This window comes from Aythya ferina (assembly GCF_964211825.1).
Source record: "Aythya ferina genome assembly, chromosome: 9".
NCBI lineage: Eukaryota > Metazoa > Chordata > Aves > Anseriformes > Anatidae > Aythya > Aythya ferina.
The window spans coordinates 24,744,366-24,765,692 of NC_140305.1; the positions used below are offsets into that span (position 1 = coordinate 24,744,366).

The 21,327-nt window shown below is 35.0% G+C and overlaps 1 long non-coding RNA gene across 2 annotated transcripts in view; it reads left to right on the forward strand.

Annotated features, from left to right (window-relative positions):
• LOC311441267 overlaps positions 1 to 21,327 on the forward strand; it is a 58,596-nt gene that overhangs the window by 13,430 nt on the left and 23,839 nt on the right. Inside the window, exons 4-5 of one of the 2 annotated variants that reach the window (XR_014695864.1) lie at positions 665 to 781; positions 10,479 to 10,554. This is a non-coding gene — a long non-coding RNA (uncharacterized lncRNA). Of the gene's footprint in view, positions 1 to 351; positions 435 to 664; positions 782 to 10,478; positions 10,555 to 21,327 lie in introns of those variants that run through there. The other variant, XR_014695865.1, reaches the window with a different exon arrangement.

A 21,327-nucleotide genomic window follows, 5' to 3' on the forward strand; every position in this document is an offset into this window, starting at 1 on the left:
TTTCTACTCTGCCCTCCTTTCCGATCAGTTAAATTAATGGTTGAGAAACTGAACTTACTAAACAAACAAACAAAACCCACCACCTCTACCACCACCAAAACCAAAACCAAAACAAAACAAAAAACAAACAAACAAAAAACACAAATAAGCTAACAAAACTAACCGCCAACAATCCAACAACAAAACCCACGGATTTTGTACTAGAGAAGCTAACATATGAGGCATATTGCTGGCACAGGGTAGGAAAAGGGAGGGAGCTTAGAAAGATCTGGAGAGTTCAGAACATTGGATTAAATCCAGGAATTTGTGGTTGAAAGTGGATAAATGCAAGGCATTTCTCTCAAGGGGCAGGAAAGAAGAATAACAAGCAGAAATAAAATACAGGAGAGCAGGACAGAGAGCAGCAATGCAGAAAAGAATCCGAGAGACAGCGGGTAACAAATTAAATATAAGTGAAATGTGAGGCTATTAGGGGAAAATGCCACAGCTATTTTGGAGTGCATTCCTCATGAGGAGAGAAAAGCAATAATTCACATTCCCATAGCCTTTCTGTGATTATAACTAGACTATTGTGTTCATTGGGGGAGAACCACAAGGAATCAATGATGCTGATAAACTGGAGGTGTCCAAGTAAAAGGTACCTGTATACTTCCTCTGTTAACAGGGTCCTTGGAAGTCACTGTGGTTTGCAAGTGATCTATGATGGCCCAAAGAGACTTAAAAGAATGCTGCAATGCCAGGGAGACTTTTGAGAGGGAAGATTCATTTAGCATCTGGACAGGTATATGATAAAGACCTTTTGCATTGCTGTATTGTAGCAATAATTGACTCTTAAATTTGAGAGGCTATGGAACAACTGTCCTCGTTGCTGATGAAGAATTATGTGACCAAAACAATCAAGATGGAGATGAATATTTGTGCAAGTATATATTTTGTGCATTGTACCTGATTTTCTCTCTTCCCCCCCAAATTCACAGAATTTGAAGGGTACTCTGCCATATCCAGTGAAGCTATCAAAACAGATTTCTGTTAATCAGGAATTTGAAACAAATATTTCATTTTCAGTGTGAATTATATCATGCTGTGCTAATACACATGGAAGCTTTCAAGTTAGAGAAATGGAAGATAATTTTAGGATTTTCTACAGTTCTCTGATGTGTATCAAGGATGGTTCAACCAGTTAGACAGATTTGTACTCTAGAATCTGCACTATTTCCTGACACTTCAGACTATTTTCTGGTGTAACTAACATTTTCATCTCAAATACTTTTAAAAGATTTCATAAATGGATGTCAACAAAGTGTTAATTGCTCATGAGGGTTTGAAAAATAACATAGTCTCTGGCTTGCAATAAGCATTCTTTAAAAATAATAGAATCATAGAATATTCTGAGTTAGAAGGGACTCACAATGATCATTGAGCCCAGCTCCTGGGGGAGTAGGAATACTTGATATTTATTTCAGTAACAAATGTGTTAAAAAGCTTTCTTACTCTAAGCTACACATTTAGAAATGGCAAACTCTAGTTACATTTTCCACGTTATTTTTCCATATTCTTTGAGACTGACCTCCTTTGTTTGATTTTAAGTCTATGCCCCTCCTCTTATCAATATTCAAAAAAAAAAAAAAAAAAAGAAAAAGAGCAAGATATGAATATAAATAAATAAATATCTTTGTATCAGTAAAAGGTGAAAGGCTCTATATCTTTCAATCACATTCAAAGTGACATTGTAGACAAGCCACAACCATTTTCTGATTAGGAGGTGTAATTTTTTAAAGATGTTGCACTGACAGGAACAGTTAGTGACTCCACTTTGTTCAGATATCTCAATATATTTCTGGATTCAGGTTAATAATTATACTGGAAAATGCAATAACATTCTGTTTTATGATAGATTATACTGCTATGGGTTATAAATTCAATGTTTTCAAATGACATTCATTTTTTACATTTCTTTGAAAAGGAAGAGGTTGATGAAGTCTACAATACCCTGGGTGTTTTTTTTTATTTTTTTTAATCTTTTTTAAGTCTTAGTCCTTGAGGCAAAATATTTTTTAAATTCTCTTGTAGATACTTCCTAAAATCATCTCTCACATTTGTTTTCTATTTGAATCATTTTTTTATTATGATGAAATAAATAAATACATTTGTAATACGTATATAACTCTGCGCTGCGAAGTATTTCTTACAGGCTACAAGACTTCGATTGGGGATGTCTAAATTTTTACCGATTTTTCACTGTCATTACATTGTAATATCATATTTTCTCTTTTTTTTTTTTCTTTTAGGGTTTGTTTAATGAACATTAATGCTAGGTGATTTTGTTCGGGGCATAGGTGAGACAAAACTTTTTACCAGAGCCGTTAATTCTTCATCATTCATTCCAAAGAGCAGTAATATAATAAGTTACTGCAAAAAAAAATTGTGCATATGTGGATATGGGAGAGGGAAAAATCTTTGCTTTTCTTCTGACCAAAGCTTAATTTCACTGTTTCTAAATCTATCCTATTTCAATTTAAGACCATTCCCCCTTGTCCAATCATTATCTACCTGAGTAAAGAGTCCCTCTCCATCTTTTTTATAAGACCCCTTTAAGTACTGAAAGGCAATAAGGTCTCCCTGGAACTTCAGGCTGACCACCCTCAGCCTTTCTTCATAGGAGAGGTGCTCCAGCACCTTTGATCATCTTTGTAGCCCTTCTCTGGACTTGCTTTACCAGACCCACATTTTTCTTGTGCTGGGGGCCCCAAACCTTGATGCAGGATTCCAAATGGGGCCTCATGAGGGCAGAGTGGCGAGGGACAATCACCTCCCTCAGCCTGCTGGTCACACCTCTTTTGATGCAGCCCCAGATGCATGTGGCCTTCTGGCTTGCAAGCATGCATCGACTCTACATTATATCATTTTTCACTGGTATCTTCACTGTTTTTTTCACTATCTCTTTCTCCAGAACTTCCATTGGGTTTGGTAGGCATTAAATCAGCTTCTTGCTGTTTTTCTTTTTATGCTGATTCTTTAGAGTGAACATGTTGAGTCAGGAGCAGGGGACTGATCTTGATGGAACATCACACCCACCGCCTTCATCTTTATTCTTCACTTAATATCTTCCTAATAGCTTTTTTTCTCTCATACATTTCCTCTTAGACACCCAATTTTAAATAAAAATAAATAATACAGAGCCCTAAGTAGTCCCTGTTGGAAGAAATTTCTGACTAACATTTGTTCTTATTCAGGAGACGTTTGCTTCATAAAATTGGTTGACATTTAAAATTCAATCAGTTATAATCTTACCTCAAATTCTGTGCTAGAAGAATCAAGAGCAAGCAGTGTACAACAGCTAAATCATAAAACAATTAGGAATAATAGCTCCTTTAGGTAATAATAGTGTTACATTAAATGAGGCTTTATATTAATTGTCTCAGATGTTTCTGATCAACAACATTATATGATATTTCAAGTCACATTTTAAGACCTTTTCATCTCAAATTTTGCCTGTTAGGAGTAGGTTATTTAACATACAAAGAATCAACAGTTTCTAATCTCTGGATTGTTTTTTATCCATGTTATTCACTTGATTTATTTTATTTTATTTTTTTTTTTTTTGTGAAAAAAAATTCTGACTGATTGGAAAGAACTTCCATAATGTGAAATACTCTGACAATGAAGAAAAGTAAGAAAGGAGTCAGTGACTTATTGTTCAATTTTGAAAGTGGCTCTGTATTTGTGAATGGGCAGAGAACTGTTACAGAGTACTAGAGAAACAGAACTATGTCTGAACTAGATCTCCTCTGTAAGAGAAACTTGATCAACTGACTGCTTGATCAATGCCAGGATTTATTTTTTAATTTTGATTTTTTTTTTTTCAATAGCTAGTACACACAAAGCAACCAGGATATCTCATTAAGTGATACATCTTTAAAAAGTAGAAGGTGCACACTGAAACCATCTGGAATGTTTTTCCAACCATCTATTGGGAGCGGAGAGCTAAGAGAAGAATATAAAATCATTAAATTGAATGGCTGCTGTACTTAAAGGCTTTATAAACACACATACTTTGTAGGTTGTTATGAGCTCCATTGAGAGTATTACTACCTGAGAAAAGGCAATACTTTTTTTGTTTGTTTGTTTGTTTTTGTTTTTACTGGAAATTATACAAATAAGTATTTTCCTTCTTCAAAAAAAACTGTTATTTTTTCCTCAAATGTCAGTAATATTTTTGGATGTTGGGATATATATATTTTTAAATTTCTGTTGAAGTACAACTTAAATACTATATATATATATACATACATGTGTGTGTATATATATATATATATATATACATGTATATATATTTTTTTTTTTCCTGGAAGAATCTGAGTTTTACCACTTTGCCCGAAAAATTAGAATCATAGAATCATAGAATATCCTGAGTTGGAAGGGACCCTTAAGGATCATCAAGTCCAACTCTTGACATCGCACAGGTCTACCCAAAAGTTCAGACCATGTGACTAAGTGCACAGTCCAATCTCTTCTTAAATTCAGACAGGCTCGGTGCAGTGACCACTTCCCTGGGGAGCCTGTTCCAGTGTGCAACCACCCTCTCTGTGAAGAACCCCCTCCTGATGTCAAGCCTAAATTTCCCCTGCCTCAGCTTAACCCTGTTCCCGCGGGTCCTGTCACTGGCGTTAATGGAGAAAAGGTCTCCTGCCTCTCAACACCCCCTTACGAGGAAGTTGTAGACTGTGATGAGGTCTCCCCTCAGCCTCCTCTTCTCCAGGCTGAACAGGCCCAGTGACCTCAGCCGTTCCTCGTACGTCTTCCCCTCCAGGCCTTTCACCATCTTCGTAGCCCTCCTCTGGACACTTTCCAACAGTTTCATGTCCTTTTTATACTGTGGTGCCCAGAACTGCACACAGTACTCGAGGTGAGGCTGCACCAGCGCAGAGTAGAGCGGGACAATCACCTCCCTTGACCTACTAGCGATGCCGTGCTTGATGCACCCCAGGACACGGTTGGCCCTCCTGGCTGCCAGGGCACACTGCTGGCTCATATTCAACTTGCTGTCTACCACGACCCCCGGATCCCTCTCTTCTAGGCTGCTCTCCAGCGTCTCATCGCCCAGTCTGTACGTGCAGCCAGGGTTTCCCCGTCCCAGGTGCAGGACCCGGCACTTGCTCTTATTGAACTTCATGCGGTTGGTGATCGCCCAGCTCTCCAACCTATCCAGATCCCTCTGCAAGGCCTTTCCACCCTCATTTGAGTCCACAACTCCTCCAAGTTTGGTGTCATCAGCAAACTTGCTCAAAATACCTTCTATTCCTACATCCAGATCGTTTATAAAAATATTGAAAAGTACCGGCCCTAAAATGGAGCCTTGAGGGACCCCACTGGTGACCGCCCGGTTTCCTCCTTTTTTTCCTTCTTTGTTAGATCTTTGCCTTCCATACTTCTTCCAGAGCTAATGAACTTGAATTTGAATACAATAACTGAGCTCATTCACAATTTTACCTCATAATGTTTATGACATGATTAAGCAAAAGCAAAAAAAAAATAGTTTAGCAGCACCATCCTTACACCGTATTATAGACTTTAGAAGTATTGAATATAATCCCTATGAGACTGCGAAGGCCTCTTGTAGCTATTTTACATCTGTCTTAATAGTACTGGGTAAATGTCTATGTCTTGAAAATGTTTTATAATAAATTGCATTATAACTCTAAATGACTGCCTTTCACTATCACAGTCTATAAGAATGTGCCTTTCTGAAGACCCTTTCCAGTTAGCTTTCCGAATACTCATACCACCTTCTAACATGGCATTAGTGCTGAAGGAGTCATCACATTATAATATAATGATGTGCCTTTCTCATCAAATCAATCCCATGTATCAACATTGCTGAGAGATGATGAGGGCCTTTTAAAGTCTTTCGCTGTTTGTGACCTTGAAAGAGCTGTCTTGTGCTTCGGCATATCCAAATTTCTGCAGACACTCCAAAACCTTTCAGAGGACAGTTTGAACAACTGCTTACATATACTGTTGCAACAGACTAGGCAGAGCTGTAAAGATGTATTATCATCTCAGGTTCTATCACAGCAGGTGTCACCTGTAGGAAAACTCTTCAAAAATAAAATTGCATAATGAAGGAAAGGGGTGGGAGGGAGGAGAAGGCTTGCATAATTACACCCAGTGAGAACAATCAGCTAATCTTGGTGATAAGTGGAATTTGGATGTAAGCCAAATTGTAGACCAGAAAGGGCTTTAGTACACTGTTGGTTTATCTCTTTCCTCAGTTGAAAGAAGTGCAACTCTCATTTTTCTGCTCCTTTGCACTACTGAATCCCGCAGTCCTGCCCAAGACTGGAAGCCAGAGGGTACAGAACTGCTCCAGCAGCACAGAGATGCAGCCTGAGCATTGTCTGGAAAAACTGCTTTTGGTTTCTGAAGCTCCCTTTTGCCTTGCCATTAATGCACAGCTCTTGGATAAATCTGTAAGAGTAACACTGTGGCTGAATTAGAGATATGGAAGTTGAAGGTTCCTTTTAAGAGAGAAAGATGTATTACAAAACTGTAAAATGACTGTAGGATTAGCATTTTTCTTTAACCTTTTCTCTTTCCTCTTCAAAAATTTGAATAGCTGACGTTCCTTGCCTATTTTTTCAGTTCTGAGGTGCCTATTAGGAAATGCAAATCTATTTAAAATATACATATGCCTCTGAATAGACCTTGAGCACAAAGCAGAGTCCTATCCTTTTTACAAGCCTTTTTCTGTATCAAATAATACGCAGCCCCAGGCAGACACTAAAATATGTGTGAGGCATTGGACATGCCATGTCCAATTTGTGTTAAAATTTAGAGACAAAAGCTACCTGGGCAGAGCACCCATTGGGCCAGTTTTTAGATGGGCTTTTTGAAGTTTTGTTGAAAGCAGGTTTTAACAGAGCACAAGATTCAACATGAGGTATTGTTCCCACATCTCTTTAACTTGGAATTTCACTACATGTAATCAACTTGAGTCCCATATAACTATTTTTCTTCTGTGACTTGACAGACAGGCTAACATTAATATGGGAGTGTTACTTATTCTGAGAAGAACTAAATATTACTAGGCATTTGAAAGAAAGGTAGCCGCCCTCAAATAAAAAGGTGATATTATGGAAACTGCAAGTACATATATTATGATGGCTGTTCAAAAGAAAATCTAGGGAATGGATGAAATTATTCTTAGTGTACATTATCAAGAAACAAATCTCATGCACTTTGAGTATAGTGTTACCACTTGCGCAAAATAGGTGATAAAATTATATATGAAGAACCATAGACCCAGTGGCCTCCTGTCTAAAGCATTAAATGTCTTGCTTTCATCAGTGTAAATAGCACTGCATATTAACGATGTTTAGTCAACCAAAAGAACTGGTGGGCTTTTGGTCAGGTTCTGTAGTCACTTTTATGTGATCAGTAAAATACTGTTTTCAAAAGTTTAAAAGAGACATATCTTGGCAAGATCTAGAAATAGCTTCTCTGCTAAACTATGCTGTGATTTATATAAATTGGTATCTCTTCAGCCTCACTGTGAAGTTAAACTCCACTAGTCCCAAGATACTGGGGTAACTGTTATTCTTAATTTTCTTTTGATAGGTGTAGTGAGTGTACTGAGTACATTTAAAAGTGGAACAGTCATTCAAATTTTTCAGAGGAAGTATAGTTATGAATTTTTCTCTCCTTTACTTCCAGATACAGCTTCCCCCAACCCGCCACCCATACCCCCCTTTCTTGTAATAAGTGCTGGTTACTTCTTTTCTCCATCAATCAAGCTGTGTATCTTTCATATGAATTATGCCATGCTTATGAGTATGGCAAATGAGTAGAAAGTAAGAATCTGCAGTCCTGTTTTTCCACACAAGAGTATTCCAAGAAACTTGTAAAAAGAAAACTTGTAACAGATACACGTTTAACAACAACCTAAGATTTATTGTGTCTCAATTGTTGTTTTTCTTTTTTTGGTTGGTTGGTTGGTTTTTGAGGATTCAGTGAAGAAGCAACTGACAAACAACACTCCTGAGAACTAAGGAATTCTATGAGAATAAAATGTTGCTTTTATTTATTTTTCTTTAATAGTCTAATCATGTACAAATCCACCACTATATATTTCTCAGAGCAGTAAAAAATAATTGAAATTGTATCTTTGTACCATATTGCAGAGACCTAGTGCTGTGTTGCAAGATTTTTTTTCAATAGCAGGATTTGAATTAGAAGCTGGATAGGTTTAAAAGTGTGAAAGATGATTTGTTTGCTGGTCAGAGATGCATCAGATTTGTTTTTATCATTAACTGATCTCTGTCTCTCACTCACTGGCATATACATAACTTTTGAGACCATATAGGAAGGCCACAGTAAGAGTGCATATTTGGCACTGACATCTAAAACAAAACAATTGGAAAATAGCATCTTCAAATCTTTCATGGTTCTATTATTTGAATGTCAATATCCAAATTTTACAATGTCATATCGAGCCAAGTCTGATATTTTGAAATATTCCAATTTTCCAAAATCATAATAAAAAGAGTGGGCAGAAACACCTACATAAGTCCTTGTAGTCCTTCTATTTTCTTGGAAGAACAGCCATCAAGTCAAGGCCAGATCTTTCATTTTTTCTTTAAATAGTGGATGCAGTTTTGGAGCTCAGGGTCTTTTCTTGCAGGCTTTCATGTACTATTATCAAAGCCAGATAGTATTATATAGCTCATATATATATATATGTGTGTATATATATATATATATATATTATTTTTTTTTAAATGAACTTTTTGCATAAATCAATAAATCTGGAAAAGAATAACCTTTACCCAAATTTAAACAAAAGTTAGATTTGAATCCCATTACTAATTTTGGTTAGAAAATGTAGGGCTTAGAGAAAGTGCTAGACGTGAGGTTTGCTCTCTGGATTCAAGGTAGGATCAGCTTTCCTAACACATTTCTGACAAAATATTTATCGAATCTCAGTCCCTAAGTACTGCCATTGGGATATCTGCGTGTTACAGAGGAGAGACTGACTCCTCAAGTACCTACCTCACTTATATGCTGTACAGCAAACAGCTGTTATGCTGTTTGCATAAACAGCATAGCAATAACCTCATATCTGCACAAACCTCCTGTTAATTCACAGAGCTGATCTTTTTGAGTTATACAAGATACTCAGAAATGTAGGTTGCATTGCAATATTCCTAAATATAAACTTCAAAATTTATTTTGTGCCAGTCAGCATTATATACTCAAATAAAGAAGGAAACTGATGCTGAATGACTGATTTGACTAGACATAAGTCTGGTAACTTTTGCAACTGAAACTTATTGCACCTTTTTTTTGTGAACTATTCACCAAGGTAAAGATTATCCCAGATAAGATAATTAAATAATTTTGGAATAATAAGGTTTAGAACTATTCAGCTCATTGGAAAGAATTTTGTGAACAGAAAATGGGATCATCTTTATGAAAAAAAAAATCACTTCCCTTGCTGTCTCTGTTACCTCACACCCAACCAAACCAACAGGAGAGTGGCATTGATAAAACACTGTGAAACTTAAGTGAAAAACCTACAGATGAGTTAAAACTCCTCATAAAGAGTGCTTCATCTTCTGTACTGTATCTTAAGATGCAGCTGGAAAAGAAATATTCATTTTGAAGCCTTCATGAAAATGACAGGTTTCAAATAATCTGTAATTAGCTGTCATGATCTAGCACATTTTTTTCCACAATTTTCAAAGCAAAGGGCAGACATCTCTACCCAAAAAGAGTAAACAGGTTTAGCCAAGAAAGCAATGCTATCTGCAAGATACGTTTCAATCACAATATTCTGTTATGAAAAAGTTTGAAAGTTGAAGGAATTTGTTGTTGTTATTACTTTTAGCAATATCCTCATCATTGAGGGTACACTTTTTTTTCTTTCTTTTTCTTTCTTTTTTTTTTTTTTTTTTTTTTTTAATATAAGAGTGAGTTTATTAGCTGCAATGTATTAACAAATACAAACACTTCTGCCACAGATATTAATGAATATTTATCTGTTGACACTCATTTGTTCTGTAAACATCACATTGCTTTACAGAATGGTTAGCAAAGTAAAACTTAACATACTAGAAGAAAGAACAGTTTCAGCAATTTTTAAAATTATTATTTTATTTTTTTAACTCCCTGGATATAAATATTTTTCTGAATCTGATACATTATATGAAAGATCATTGATAGTCTTCACATAGGAACAAACAAAAATAACTATAAACATCACAAAAATTGCTTAAATTAGTAAAACTTTTAACATTCACCTGCTGAAGTGTCCTAGAAGTGACTTGAAGAAACAGGAGGAAAAAAGATTCTCATGTGGTGGTGGGATCCAAGAGCTCCACAAACAATTCATTGCTCCTTCTCCAATGAGTAGTTTGGCATTATGGAATTTAGTATTTTGTGCTGGATATTTACCCTTATTTCTCATTCCTTTTTTGCAGTAAAGACAAATAAATGAAAGACGTTTTTGAGCACTTACTACTGTTCACACTAAAGAAGATCATGCAAATGCCTGAGGTATGGACTATATATATATATATTTTTTTTACTCCATGACCAATTTTTGCTGTTTTTAAGTCACATCATCTCCACTATCCATTGTTATGAATATCTTTTTCATTTTTAACTCAGTAATATCTGAGTGCTCTATCATCTTTTATGCATTTATTGTCGCTGTGCATGGTGAAGTAACCTTTTCCATGTACTATCAATGGTACAATGAAATCTATGGCCCCAAGTTCATGGGTATTTATAATTCTATGAATCTGAGTTCACAGGTATTTAATGCTCTGTTCCCATTGAAATCCACACTCTTGAAATGATACAAAACCTGCAGAAATCAATAAGTTTAAATGATTTTGAAATCAGGTCTTTATGGCTTCCTTGAATATATGAGATTCCAAATAAGAATTTGAAATCAGGTTCCTCATTGTGTAGGTTACAAGAAATACAAAGTTGTGACCCTGTATCAACAGTTTTCCATGGAAATTCAGTGCTGAAATATCAACTGAGACCTTCATTTGGTAAAAGAATGCTTCTCCCACCCCTACCACTAGGGAGTAACATTCATTATTCTGAACATTTTAAGACAGACTGAAGGATCAAAGCACATTTTTGCACAAGTACCTACTTAAGTTCTATATTCTGTTCATGATTTTCTTAGATAAAGTTTTGGCTTGCAAAAATAGCTGTGAAAATTGAAGCCAAGGTGAATTTGTTGTTTGAATTCATATGGAACAGTTTGTTTTATTCACCAAGTGGTCATTAGCACAAGAGTATTTGCAAATTACCAGTGAGAACAGTCTTTAAGGCAGTCCTGCAAGATCTGTATTGTTATATATATATTTTTTAATGACTAAGAGGTGATATTTTTCATCTATCTGAAACCTGATGGGAACTTCTAGTACTGCAGAAACAGCTAACATCCATCAGGTCCATAGATGCAGTACTAACTTGGAGGTTATGTCACTGTCTAATGAATCATTGCTAACACTTTCTCCAAGGGTTTGGTAGCCTTGGAGGTTTCATTGCAGAATTATTTTATTTTTTTGAGATACAGTGAGATCACACCACTGGGTGACATAAATAAATAACCGTATGTCAAGTAAGCATCTAGCACTCTCATAACCCATGACTATTTGGACACTAAAGAAGCATACAATTTATAACAATATATCAGCTCTGTTTCTGCAAACAAGTATGCATTAAACTCACATTTTGCATTTGCTCAATTTGCTGGGCTTCAGACTGGAAGAGTAAGGAATCTGTTATAAAACATCTGTAATAGCCATCTGGTAAATAGCATAATTTGTTACATAGCAGATAGAGGGAAAAGGAGGTTTACAGTGGAGAGCTATATCAATAAGTGCCTTGGTTTCAATCACAAGTGCATCACTTTTTTATTTCTTCACATAAGGTGATAATGAAGAATGATGACCTCATGTCTAGACCTAAGCTTTTAACTTTGTTGCAGCTCTGGGGGTTTTAATGTTTTTCAAAAAAAAAAAAAAAAGCAATCAATCAAGTTCAAAAAACTGTCTGGCTAATTACCTCTGAGACGTTCTAAAACTCTCTATTCTTTCCTCATAGAAATGTAGTATTTATGAATTGCTTTGTTGAAGCACAAGCTAGGTTATGATCGCGGCCAATTCTTTCTTCACTTTTCTTTGCTTCTGCTCTATACTCGTGGAAGTGCTAATATTGTGAATCTCAACATTTGACAATGTTTCTTTCTAACTGAGATAGACATCAGTATTTCCTCCTGCACATTTCTGGAAAACAACATGTTTTGGCAGTCTCGTGATATAATAGTAACAAGGATATTCAATTTGTAAGTATCTCAGGAAGGGAACCTAAGGAAGCATAACTAATGAACTCCCAGTCACCCAAAGATCTTGTTTCAGCCAGGGTCTTGTGAGATGAATAGCAACAATGATTTGACTAAATCTGAGGTTTCTTTGAATTATTTATTAATCTGGAAGTCAGAGGTATTTCAAACAGAACAACATGCAATCAAATTAGTAATTTTAAAAATAGGCTAAAAGGGACCTCTGAGGGTTTTGGAGTTTAATCTGCTGCTCCAGGTGGGTTGAATTTCAGTGCTAGAGGAAGAAATTCAGGGTTTTCATTTTCATTCAGGGTTTCAGTTGAGTTTTGAAAACCTTCAGAGCACAAAATTCTTCCAATTCTTTGGGCAACCTACTCCAATGCTTAATCACAGTAAAGAGTTTTTTTCTTATGTCCCTTTCTACCTGCTCGTTACCTGCAGTTGAGGTGGCATTGGGCTTTTCTGTATAAAGATCTCAGTAAGAGGCTAAATACTCAAAGCAGCAGTCTTAAGGTTAAGCTACACAAGATGATTTAAATTTTTATATTTTGGTCCAGATGTCCTAATGTATAGGGTTTTGTTTTTGTTTGTTTGTTGGCTTGTTTTTCTACAAGTACGTACAAGCACTTCTGTATCCAAGAGTTGGAATAGTTGCAAGTGTATGTCTCGACTGAAATGAAAATATATAAAAAAAAAGATCAGTTCTAAATGCATGAGGTTAAGTTAAATATTTGGTGAGCTAGTAGCTTTCTATAAATATTATGTTTAGTGGAACAAATAACTGACAAGCCTAAAGTTTCAATCCTGAAGTAGCATTCACACATTCAGAGTCTGATCAGTAACTCCACTTATGAGCAACTATTTGACTAGGAGGTGATCACGGGCCAAGAAAGCATACTTTCATTTCATAGACAGAATCTAGCAAGGTGGAAAAATATCTAAGATCAAAGAATACGCAGTAAGGCTCTGCAGGAATATCCATCATTTTATCAGGCTAGTAGGACTACAGGCAAGGAGACCCTTGCAAGCAGACATAACTAAGCTAAGCATGCACGACAGAACCGTATATCAAAACAAGTTTGAAATTTATCATTAATTTGAATACAATAAAATAAACACACAGTATGCAATGAGCATTTTTTTTTTTCCTGAGTAAACTGAAGTACTGAAGTAAAACTCCAATATTCTTAAAACATCAACAAAATCAGGAAATGATTGCAACTGGCATTTATAATAAGCACTAGTTATGGTTGATGTATGAGATAATTATAATGCTTTGCAGGAAAATCTAACAAATCCCAGAACAGTTACTCTGTAAAATCTATTTTTATGGAAATTAGGGTATGAATATTGCATCCATTATAGCAAGAGGGCTATACAGGCAGTTCTGACAGTCCCAATCAAAAGTGGTGTCCACTCCTGAAAGATAATTATTCCTGAAGTTTTGCACACATAAAATAACAGGTGTTCCATTTTCTAAAATGAATGCTTTAATATTAAAACATGAGAAACTTTATAATCTGCACAGCTTGATGAACTTCAAGAGACAAGCACCTGTTTTGACACAGAGGTTAAAAGACTAAATAAATTGTGGTAGATACAGTTTAATATTTTGGGACTCAATAATGTAACAAGTTTGAGTTAAACTTCTGGCATATGTAGCATCACAAGACTAACCAAAGCTTTGGATATATATGCGTACATTAGATGTCAGTTATAATGAGCAATGCTTTAATTTTAATTATACAGTTAAATTGAAAAATCCCATTATCATTTTTAGAAGAGGTTAGTAAACTGGAGTTACTTTTAATTTGCACAGTCCAAGGAAGGAAAGCTGGTTATCAGTCTTCCATTTTCAATTCTTTATCTTTTATGGATTTGAAAAGCAGAAGACAGAATATCCCCTAGAGAGCTCACAGATAATTTTGAGAATAACCTGTCATTCCTAATCTTGGTTTTAAAGTGTTTCTTGAATGCTTCAGGTCCTCTTTTCCTGAGAATGCTTGTCGAGTTTTCATCTCTAAAAGATGATAGAAAGCTATTAATATGACTTTATGCTTGTCTGAGTTCCCCAAGGACAAGCTTTCAGTATTAGATATCTAAAATAGGCATCTATAATCCATTTTGCATCAACTAGAACTGCATTTGGACATTTGCAAGAGATGCATCCAGTAGGTAACTTAATGCAGATGCCTAATTTTAAGTACAATAGCAAATGGTTCTGGAAAATATCCCAGTTCTCAATTAGTAATTTGCTTAACCTTGAACATAAAATTCCTCTGAAAGCAGTACAACTAGCAAATTGCTCTCATATTTCCTGGGGTCAGGGTTGATTTTGAAACTTAGAAAGAAGATCATATGGGTTAGATAGATCTCAGTCTTGAGAACTGTCATTTTTTTTCCACTGGTACTTCAGTTGTAATTTCTATCACCGATATTATTATTATTATTTTTAATAAAATAAAAATTAACAGAAAATACCCTTCTGGAACAGTAATGGCGAACAGATCAACTTCTTCACGAGATATGCCGCTAGAAACAAGTTTTGCCTACCCTTTCAACTAATTTTTGATTGGTCCCAGTTGCAATTTAAGCTCAAATTAGTTGCAATATAAGCTTGAATTGCAACATACTTTCTTCCTTTTAAAAAATATTTCTATTCAGCCATCTCACACTAAGCATATTTTATCCATACAGTTTACTCAAGTGTCCTAGCCTCCCTGACATTATAACATTTTTTTGTCATATCAGAATAAGAAGTATAATCATAAAACATAAGGTGGAACTTTAATAAATCTTTGCATAAGATCCTCAGTTTTTGATTCAGAGAAGCTGACACACTCTTCATTTGTGTCTTGAAGGTATTAATTCCCCTTGAGTCAATTCTCTAATCCTTTTGTTAGAGTTCTTCTTCTGTACCTGCTTCTTTGAGGAAAGCCATTTCCCTATAGAGTAAGATATTTCCAAAAGAGAAGCGATATGAATCTTTGAGGAGCAGAGTGACTACCACATGATAATGGGATATATTTTATCTGGATTGAGAAGCATCTGCCAAGTACATCTCAGAGGAGCCGTCTGTTAAGAGGAGTTTAGAATAGATTGTTTACTCCATCAAATATCAGCAGAAACTCTACTTTTGCCTTGATTTCCTCCATTTATATTCTCAGTTGGTAAAGCACAAAGAGATTTTAGAGAGAAACAAGAAAATATTACAGCATAATGCAGCAACTAGAGGAAAAGAATAAGTTTTTTACTGGTAAAAGAATGAAATTACTTACTGTCCTGTTTCTATAATCTCCTATTCTTTTTCCTACCTAGGGCTTGTAATTAGAAGGATTAGGGTCTAGATACAAAGCCTGTTGCTACTACTGGGAATTCTGATGTCAGCAAGGTTGAAATCTACATATCTGAATATAGCCCATGAATACAGTTTTATCCAAGAAGGGAAATAAAGGCCCAGAGGGGTCTGTTTGTTTGATGTTGTTTTTGTTGTTGTTTGTGTGTTTTGTTGTTTTGTTTTGTTTTAACTTAAAGCATAGATTCTCAATTCCTCAAAAATATGAACATCTATTAAGTGAACAGATTAATCAGTTTGTGCATATTTTTAATCATTTTGGTAAACTGAGGCCTTAGTAAGGACTAATCCATGTGCCCTGATAGTAGGGACTCCTGAAAGCATGTGAGAAGAAAGTAAAGTTGGGGCATTCCAAAGAGCATTATCCTTGTATTAACATAATGTCTAGAATGAAAATATTGATGAGAGCCTGTTAAAGAAACTGGGTTTCTTACATTTTAATTTCTTCATTAGATTTTTAATTTATTTCATTTCAAAGGGTTTAACTCTTTTTTTCTTCAAGAACCTTTTGAAAAGTTCATGGAACCACTACAGAATTAAAACAGTTTGGTGGGTGCTATAGCATACATTATCTCAAAAATATTATTTTACCATGAACAGCTTTTAAAACTTAATCACCTAACCAGCACGCATTCCTAATTGGTCTTTTCCTCTAGGACTGCTACATTTTCTTGACCTTTTAATAACTGATGGTCTTAGAGAAAAGATTTTTCAGATAGCTTCTTGAAAGTCAAAAGAAAATCTGAGCTATATTTGCAAGTTCCAGAGAAGACATACATGTACAGCAAGTTGTGGCCTTATCAAATTCTGATTTCCTTTTGCTTCCCATGTGTTGCCTCAACTCTTCCAAGAAGAGAAGTTGGACATTGGGAGCAGCTGAATTATTCTGTGTATGAGGAAGCTTATCTGGGAGACATCACCTACTGCTCTCTCTGTATGGGGATGTATGCGTGTGGGGATTATTTAGAATTTAAATACTTTTAAAATCTGAACTTTTCATAGAGTGTTCTGAATTTTAAAATTATTCCAGAAATGAAAATGACGTCTATTTCAAGTTCACATATCAACAGATGCTAAACACATATGAAGGAACAAGTAGGTGTTGGTTTTTCACCTGCCCTGTCTCTTGTACTAAGCCCTTTCAAGATATTAAGTTTCAGAAGTTTTCTTCAAGTATTTGTAAATGAATGTCATCTTTAATTCAATACAGTTGTAGATTTCAGGTCTTTAATTAACTTCTCACACTCTAAATGTGTATTTTTTTTTTTTAAGATAGATTTGCATGGTGTGGGTAACACTTTTTTTTTTTTTTTTAAAAAAAAAGTCTTTGAAATGACTTCACCAATGTTGCTGTTGATTTCTTCAGCAGTGATGTGGCCCCATGTGTAGAGGTTAGGATTGGATAACATCTTCAGTGCCTACTTTATTCTTGCTTATGTATCCAATGACAGCTGCCCCTTCCAGCAGCCAGTCATGCATGTAATTGTAGTTCTGACTGGTTGAAGCCTCATGCTTAAGCAGTTGTAATACTGACAAGATTATGACCTGCATCACAGGCAGAGTATTTCCACCTTTCTGTGAAACAGGAGCCCAATATTGGCTACAGTTTACTGCTTGAGCTTTATACTAATAGAATGCTACTGTCTTCAGTAGCATTATTTTAGTGTGAAAGTGGACTTACGTGGTGAAAATCTGGGCTGAATTTTCAAGTAGGAAAAGATTTTCCAATGAATTAAGTCATAGTTTTAAAAGTTTGATCTGGCCTGCCTATACATGTATGTTTCATCTGCTTTCTATGCTGAAGGAAAGATTTGTTTATAATTGCTTTTTTTTTTTTTTTTTTTTTTTTTTGCTTGGCATATGTTTAGGTAAGAGTACTTGCCAGAAAATCTGTAAGAAGTATTCTTCTTGTTCCTTCTCTGATATAATATAATATTAATTGTACGATTCCTCCTGAAAGAATGTGGGTTTATTTGTTCCATTGTCATATTAGTACAATTTTGCACCAGCTGGAGGTCAACCATTATTCATTTTGAATTAGAAGACAGGATATTAGAGTAATTTAACTAGAAGGGGCTAAAGGTATGAAAAGTACTCAAGAAAACTAAAGTTTGGTATTGAAAGATCTTGGGTTTACTACTGATTTATGGGGAAAAAAAAAAAAAAAAAAGCAATTTCCTAGAGATGATGCTAAATGTTAATAATGATCACAGCCAGTTTATTTCGACAACAGCAACTAATGAGGAAGAAGGAAGAGGTTTGAAAACTTCCAAATCCACTATAGAACTGGAAGAAATAACAGTTAGATGACTTGTTTTTGTTGGCTTGCCTGACAATTGAGTCATCAATTTGGAACTGAAATCTATTATTTTGACTAGTCTGAGACAGAAAAAGGATTCAGAAGTTCAATAGTAGCAAAAATCCCCAGTTGTACATTCAAGAGAATCTCAAATCTAACTACCAAGGGCAAAAGTTACCTGTGGAAGTATAGAAAGGATGACTAAATCTATCTGAACTGTCAAATCAGCAAGCAAAAAGGCACTTAAGAGACATTAAACTCAGCTGCCTTGAAAATCACTGTAAAGTCAAGTAAAATCTAAGTAAAAGTGGAAGTTAAATAAGTAAGCATGTAGCTATTGTCACCAAATGACTGGTGGATGACACTGAATACAGCAGCATATGCTTATGTTTCTATCAAAGGGATATGTTGTCTTCTTGGGGTACAGAAATGGGGCAGTTAATATTATAATAATATTAACTAATATTATTAACTAATATAATATTAACTAATAATATTAACTAATATAATATAATATTAATAACATAATCATACTACTGATTATGTTATTTATATGAATTTTTAATTAATTCTGGGAGTGTATCAAAAATGTTAACAAACATTTGATTGTTGGTTCTACAATATTTTCCTGACTCTGCAAACACTGGGCATTTGTGCAGAGAGCAAACCTCTACCACTGCATGGCAACTCAGTGCAGTCCAGTGTGTTCCTGAATACATGTACATCAGCTGAGCTGTAGGAATGTGCAAGGTGTGTTCAGATTCATTACTCTTAACTGCACTTTAACAAAAATGTTCTTGATCAAAATTTAACTGACTTCTTAAAATGATGTCTTGCCTAACCAGGAAACAGCTATACATACACTCCTGCTTCTTCCATATATTTCCCATGAAGATTTCACATTGCTGTGACACTAGCCATACACAATGAATTTATTCTGTGTTTGAAATACATTCACAGTGTTGTAGTCATTTATTTTGACAACAAAGTCATCACAAAGCAACAGGGTGTGTAAGCTCTTTGCTGCAAGAGAACGTGGGATTGAAAGTTTGAGTTCCCTTGTGAAAATGAAGCTGGAAAAAAAAAAAAAAAACACACCTGAAAGGTGACAGTTTTAACATCTCAAGTGAAGAAGCAGTTCTTGCATTGCTGAGAACTTCATGAGAAACTTTAATGTTCTTGCTTTGATTCTCCAAAAGCATGAGCACTTTGGAAACTGCTGAATACATTAAGACAATAAGCATACTCCTTCATTAAACTATTCCAAAGTTTAATAGTTTTTCCTTGCTCAAACATCTTAAATATATAATATGCTTTTATATCCTTGGAAATCAATATCAGAAAATACTATTCAATTTTTGTATCTTCACAAGTCACCCTCACTGAATTGCAGAGTACTTCAAACTGATTTAGAAGAAGCAGTAGTTGAGCTGACTATCAAAATTTAAGTTGTCTATCCAACCAGGTTTCTGTATAAGTGCAATAACTGAAAACCAACCCGACTGTTATAAAAATAAGATAAAATAAGGGCAATATTAATTATATTAATTTTAGTCTGACCTGATAGTTTGCTTATCAGTCTGGTTAAAAAAACTCAACACTTCTCTCCAGTCTGTAGTCCCTTGGTGTACATCACCTGGGTTGGGTTTGGATCACTGTGATTCAGATTTATGATGCAGAGTAAATTTCTAATCTTTTGTGGGGTGCACTATATCTTTTGGTGATTTGTGCTATTGAGAAAAAAAATGAGACCTTTCTGCCCCCTCAGACTTGCCCACTCAGGTCACAAGTAATAAGTCATCTATCCATTAAACTCACGCAGAAATTATTCCTTTACTTTTACTTCATTGCTTTCAGATCTGGTCACAATGCAAAGTTTTTCTGATATTTGAAATCTTAAGAAAGAGGCAGATTCATCAATTATTTTGCTTGGAAAAAATTGTTAAATTGATGAGGAGACTTCAAAATGAAGTTTAAGAACTTACTTCACAAGTTCTAAAAGCCAAATTTTTCCAAACCCATGTGTATAAAAGGCCTTAGGCATTAAAGAGATGGCAATGGTTACACCAAAGCAGAGTTGTATTTTCTCTTACATCAAATAGCATCACTAATTATTTCATTTGAAAAGTATTTTCTTTTGATGAGTTTTTTCAGAACAAAAGTTTTCTAAGTATAATAATTTGTATACATAATACATCTTAGGAGGAATGGCAGATCACAAAGTGATAAAGGCAACTTAAGCTTCATCAACTCATTATGCAGGAGCAGAGTGGGAGATGCTGAGATATGAAACGGAATGGGAAATTACATGAGAAGAACAGTGGCCTGTATTTCTCTCTTTACAATATGTAATTACTTTCTAGTACATCTGTGTATTGTGTGGTGTCCACTTTGATACTCTTTCCTCTTTAAAGACAGGAAATCTCACCTACCTTCAATTGAAGTCCAGGGCAAAACTCCTGCTAGTTTCAGTAGGGGCAGAATGGAGCCTGTGGTTCCCTCTTCCCCAAGGAGAATACACTGAGAATATTTGCCATACCGTTTACTTCAGCAGTTCAAAAGCATTGTTCAGAAGATAGACTATTCACGTTTTGTCAAGTGAAAAGTTTTCAAGAGTTCAGTCATTAATTATGTAACTGAGGAAACTCTCCATGGAAATCTAATTTTGAATTACTAAAGCATTTTTATTCTTTTTTGTAAATAGCCAAATGTTCATGAAATTGTTTTTAGCTCTTTTTTCTCTTCTGATCTGACTGACCAATGGTCTGCTACAGATTTGCAGAATTTTTTATGTCACAAAAAAAGGAAATATTATGTCCTCTCAAATGCACATGTTGATAATGAGGAAATGCTTAGAAGGTTTTCAGTTTTGTCACCAAGTTCTTGTGTGAAATTTTGTGGAAGTCTCTGTTTTGGTTTTCATTTTTCAAAAAGAGACTTCCTCCATGTGACTATTTAAATTCCAATATCTGTGTGTATAATCTTCTTCCTCTTAAATTTCTCTACATCACAGACAATCAGAGATGAAACATGAGATGAAAAATTATTTGATTAGGTATTACTGATTTAGGTACTAGTCTTCTCATAAACTTGTATTTAATCTTGTATTTAATCAAAACAAACAAACAAACAAACAAACAAAAAACTATTTTAATAGAAGATGTAGTGTTGATTAAATTCACCCAAAAAGAAGGTCCAGATGCTCAAACGATCCTCTTGCTGTTCACACAAAAACTACTCAAATATTGCAAGTAATAATTGGATAAAGAAACTTTATATATTCCACTCTTCTGAAAGGTCATTGAGAGA